The sequence below is a fragment of the Schistocerca americana genome, chromosome 4 (genome assembly GCF_021461395.2).
Source record: "Schistocerca americana isolate TAMUIC-IGC-003095 chromosome 4, iqSchAmer2.1, whole genome shotgun sequence".
NCBI lineage: Eukaryota > Metazoa > Arthropoda > Insecta > Orthoptera > Acrididae > Schistocerca > Schistocerca americana.
The window spans coordinates 271,897,331-271,903,039 of record NC_060122.1 but is presented as its reverse complement, the minus strand read 5'-3'; the positions used below and the strand labels follow the sequence as shown (position 1 = coordinate 271,903,039).

Below are 5,709 nucleotides of genomic sequence, written 5' to 3'. Positions count from 1 at the left end.
CTTTCCCGTTACAGAGTTCAAGCCAATCGGTTCATGGAAGATCTCTGGCGCCAAAGTAAATACTACAACAATTTTTGCTTGCTTATTTTGCAACTTCCTCCATTACAACTTTTGTAATACTACATGTACGTGTTGTGTGCGTGTGGGTAGTGTAATGTAACGATGATGATGAGAAAAGGGAGAGGCTGAAACCCGCTGCCGACACACAGCCTACTCCTCGCGAAAAGCACAAAGCGGGCCTCCAGGCTTAACGTCCCCATCTGACGGACGGATCACCATCAACAGTGACACTGTCGAGAGCTTTGCTATTTAAACCAGGGCATCGGTCAAAGCTATCAGGATATTTACGCCACACCTCTCCTCCCTTTTTGGCCAAATACTGGCAGTGAATTTTTTTTCGCAGCACCAGGATTAGTACCGGCTTGCACCCGGGTTGAGCGCCACCGCCCAAGCATGAGTTAGCGATCTCAGATGCGGGTACACTGAAACAATAGATACACTAAGGCAACAATCAAAATTGGTTACATGATTAGCCTAAGATTTCTTGTGTTGCGGCATTGTCAGAAGTGTCGAAGTATCCACCTTGCTACATCAGTTATTTACCAAGGAAAACTCACCAAAAAGCTGCATGTTTTCAGAAGTTTTTTTATTTAGACGACCAGTTTCGGCATCTTTCTCAGACCCCTGAATGTTAGAAACAACGAGTATACATGTACTGTGTATCAAAATATGATACAGTTGACATTACAGAAAATGAAGCATAATAATAAGCGTGCTAAAAAACCTACAAAATCCCATATGTAACGTTAGCACAGTGCATGTCCACACGTAACACAACAAAGAAGATTATACACACATAATGGTCATCGAAACCTGCTATTTTGACATGACAAAGTTGTCACGTCAAAACCAAAAAATAGACAATACACAAAATCAGAAGCACAAATGAGTAACGATTAACGCTTTCCTCTTTTTCTTTTCTTTTCTCTTTTATTTGTTTTTTCTTTTATTATTATTATTTTATTTTTTATGTAAAAGACATTTAAATTCTTAAAAATAATAAAAATAGTAATAAATGATAAAAATAAATAAAAATAATTAAAGAAGGAAAGAAGAAGGAAAAAAGTAGGTTAGCGTTATTCGTTTGTGCCTTTGATTTTGTATGCGAATATTGTCTATTTTTGGTTTTCTGTAACGTTTGGTTTGTTCAATGACAAGTTTGTGATGTCAGAATAGTTAGTTTCGCTGTTAACCAGTATGTGTGCGTATTCTTCTTTATCGCGGTTTGTGTGCACACGTACTGTTCTCAACGCTACACTTTGCACTTTGTAGATTTTTAGGACTTTTATTATTATGTTCCATTTTCTGTAATGTCACTTGTGGTATCCCTTGATGTACACTCCATATATACACCTTGTTTTTAACATGCAGTGCCTCAAGATGTCATTAATAATATGCCGAAACTGTATCAAATGACTTCTGAAAACATACGGCTGTTTGATGAATGAAATTACAATGAAATCCAGACCCTTAGCTGCTTACAGACGTTGATAAATATCAACGGGGACAGCTGAAAATGTGTGCCTCGACCACGACTCAAACCCGAGATCTCTTGCTTACACGGCAGACGTTCTATCTGTCTGTTTCTTTTTTCTTTTTTTTTTCTTTGATCTCATTTTGTTGTAATTGTAAGTGAAATTTGTTCGGGGTGGACGTCCGATGACACCCATTTAGGTTCTTCGTTGATCCGTTCACTCAGTTTTTTATTACAGAGGGTAGCTATTCCTCTGACGGAACAAGCTGAGCTACCGTGCCGACATCTGTCTGAGCCACCGAGGACACAGAGGAGAGTGCGACTGCCGGGACTTATCTGTGGCACGCTCCCCGTGAGACCCATATTCCCAAATTACTGCCCACACACTACATTTGTAGGGCCACTGCCCATTATAATCATTACTCGTGGCAGTCAATCTACCGATTCCCGTAAGAGTTCGGGAAATGTGAGTGCTTCTGCACTGAAGAAGATCATTGGCCGGTTATCCTTATCTATATGAAGATGGTATCTGTTCTTTCGGACGTGTCAAAAAGAGCAGATACCATCTTCATATACGGCTGTTTGGTGATTTTTCTTTGGTAAATATCTGACCTGCCGCTGTCCCGTATCGCCCATGGATCAACAGATCCCTAGCTCAGTGTCGAACTGTAATATTTTTGTCTGCTTTTCGGAGACACAATCTAAGCAACTTGTCTATATAATCGATACGTGAGTGTTGCAGAGAGAGAGAGCAAAGAGAGCTGAGTTGAATAGCGAATTTGCGTGAATCTGGAGTATCGGCAGATTTAATAACCAGTGAAACTACGTTCTTTCCGTGTGACTGTATTCGCAAACATAGTTAAAGTGCCAGAATGAGATTTTCACTCTGCAGCGGAGTGTGCGCTGATATGAAACTTCCTGGCAGATTAAAACTGTGTGCCCGACCGAGACTCGAACTCGGGATCTTTGCCTTTCGCGGGCAAGTGCTCTACCAACTGAGCTACCGAAGCACGACTCACGCCCGGTACTCACAGCTTTACTTCTGCCAGTACCTCGTCTCCTACCTTCCAAACTTTACAGAAGCTCTCCTGCGAACCTTGCAGAACTAGCACTCCTGAAAGAAAGGATATTGCGGAGACATGGCTTAGCCACAGCCTGGGGGATGTTTCCAGAATGAGATTTTCACTCTGCAGCGGAGTGTGCGCTGATATGAAACTTCCTGGCAGATTAAAACTGTGTGCCCGACCGAGACTCGAACTCGGGACCTTTGCCTTTTGCGGGCAAGTGCTCTACCAACTGAGCTACCGAAGCACGACTCACGCCCGGTACTCACAGCTTTACTTCTGCCAGTACCTCGTCTCCTACCTTCCAAACTTTACAGAAGCTCTCCTGTGAACCTTGCAGAACTAGCACTTCTGAAAGAAAGGATATTGCGGAGACATGGCTTAGCCACAGAATGGGGGATGTTTCCAGAATGAGATTTTCACTCTGCAGCGGAGTGTGCGCTGATATGAAACTTCCTGGCAGATTAAAACTGTGTGCCCGACCGAGACTCGAACTCGGGACCTTTGCCTTTCGCGGGCAAGTGCTCTACCAACTGAGCTACCGAAACACGACTCACGCCCGGTACTCACAGCTTTACTTCTGCCAGTACCTCGTCTCCTACCTTCCAAACTTTACAGAAGCTCTCCTGCGAACCTTGCAGAACTAGCACTCCTGAAAGAAAGGATATTGCGGAGACATGGCTTAGCCACAGCCTGGGGGATGTTTCCAGAATGAGATTTTCACTCTGCAGCGGAGTGTGCGCTGATATGAAACTTCCTGGCAGATTAAAACTGTGTGCCCGACCGAGACTCGAACTCGGGATCTTTGCCTTTCGCGGGCAGGTGCTCTACCAACTGAGCTACCGAAGCACGACTCACGCCGGGTACTCACAGCTTTACTTCTGCCAGTACCTCGTCTCCTACCTTCCAAACTTTACAGAAGCTCTCCTGCGAACCTTGCAGAACTAGCACTCCTGAAAGAAAGGATATTGCGGAGACATGGCTTAGCCACAGCCTGGGGGATGTTTCCAGAATGAGATTTTCACTCTGCAGCGGAGTGTGCGCTGATATGAAACTTCCTGGCAGATTAAAACTGTGTGCCCGACCGAGACTCGAACTCGGGACCTTTGCCTTTTGCGGGCAAGTGCTCTACCAACTGAGCTACCGAAGCACGACTCACGCCCGGTACTCACAGCTTTACTTCTGCCAGTACCTCGTCTCCTACCTTCCAAACTTTACAGAAGCTCTCCTGCGAACCTTGCAGAACTAGCACTCCTGAAAGAAAGGATATTGCGGAGACATGGCTTAGCCACAGCCTGGGGGATGTTTCCAGAATGAGATTTTCACTCTGCAGCGGAGTGTGCGCTGATATGAAACTTCCTGGCAAATTAAAACTATTGCATTTCTGTTCAATACAGATAGAATCTCACTGTCGGGTAAGTAAGACTCTTGTTCTATTTTATCTCAGGACTTATAATTTGATAAACTAAGTTCAGTTTCGTTGTCTTATTCAAGTAAACTTAGAGAGAAAGTGACGTCTGAGGGTTTGAGAAACATAGGCTACCGGTCAAAGTGGGTAGGTTAAGCTTAAGAAGTAGATTGTTCTTAATTATTAAGTTAAATGCTAAGTGCATATTTTATATGGTTTTTAAATGGATATATACGGTTGCTGCTAACAATAAAAGCTCTATAAATTTTCTGCTTTAGCTCGTTGTGTCTTCTAAAGCCTAGTAAGACAGGAAAGAGCATATTAATGTTTATATTTTTTGAAGTCATAATTTTTATTAACTGGTGTTATAGATAAAATAGAATGCAGAATTTACTTGTGAGGCAATATTTTCGAGAATTGATCTTTTATCTAAGACTTGAGTTCTACTATATGACACGGTACAACCGTGCTACAATGTTTGCTTCTTGTTTGTGTCATTGATGTCAAATAAATGGTTTCAGAAGTTTCTCTGGACATCCAGTAAACCTCCAGGGCATTTCACTTCCCTAAATCCATGTCCTGTCATTTTTCACATTAGTCTAAAGCAGGCAACGACTGTCAGCCACTATATAAACATGTGAGCCACGTGCGCGTGTTTGCAACTGAACACTGCAATAATGCAGGCCAGCGCTCTGTAATGCAGTGGCCTACCACTGTGGTGGACTAGACTGCTGTATGCTCCGGCACGCGCATCATCGCGCAGCCAGCTTCTTGACGGGAAGGGATCTCTTGTCGCAACACACACACCCACGACGATGATAAATACTCACAGCTCAACTGCTAGCAGCACTTCCATCTCCTTCAGGGATTTGCACGGTGCCGTCTATACACCAGTGTTCAGTTAGGCGTGACACCAAGCAGCAACAGCAGGAGGCAACTTACAGCGTGCCGTCACCTGAGACTCCAGCTAGCCTTCGAGAGTTCTGGGCGCAGGCAGTGTACGCCAGTCCAGCCGTGAGCTTGCTGCGCTGCGGACCTGACCACCCATCTCGCGTCAATAACGCTGCGGAGCCGCCAGCTACAATTATGCCCGCACAGCATTCTGCTGCTTCACCGGACCTACTCCTTCCACAACATCTCATCACAGCCTTTTTCTTATTGCGCGAGCATTGTTGATTCTGGGCTGACACTATTACACTTGGATCAAAGAACAGTGGATTGCTGGGCAATTGTGTATAGTTGCTTCACCTTTCGAGCTAATTGTTTCCTTTCGTGGCTTAATAACTCAATCAATTTGGTAGATTCAGATAGACACGACTACAGGAACATCTTGATATAATAGGAATATCACCGAGTCAGAGTTATCGCGATAAAGACTGAAATGTTAACTACCAAGAATAGGTCACAGTTTAAGTCTCACAGAAGAATACTAGTCGTGGGACGCCGAGTCCGGGAAGGCCAGCGTCGGAGGAGGGGGAGGCTCCGACTGTGGTGATGGTTGACAGTGTGATTGCTTGGGCCACTTTTCCATGGAAAGCTGCTGGAGTGGTGAGTCAGCGCGATGTAGACCCAGAGAATGCGCTTGGCTCGAGGAAGCTGGTAAGCTCGGAGACATGGAGCCACTGGGCGACGTCGACGTGAGTTGGCTGCTAATCATCGGACAGTGTCTTTAATATACTGCTGGCAGAATACCTGCTCGAAGC

At 44.6% G+C, this 5,709-nt stretch overlaps 2 non-coding genes across 2 annotated transcripts; both read right to left on the bottom strand.

The window, feature by feature from the left end:
- Positions 1–2,771: 2,771 nt before the first annotated feature.
- Positions 2,772–2,846, bottom strand: Trnal-caa. Its single transcript has one exon. It is a non-coding gene; the product is annotated as a tRNA-Leu (tRNA).
- Positions 2,847–3,674: 828 nt separating this feature from the next.
- Positions 3,675–3,749, bottom strand: Trnal-caa. The gene has a single exon. It is a non-coding gene; the product is annotated as a tRNA-Leu (tRNA).
- Positions 3,750–5,709: the final 1,960 nt, after the last annotated feature.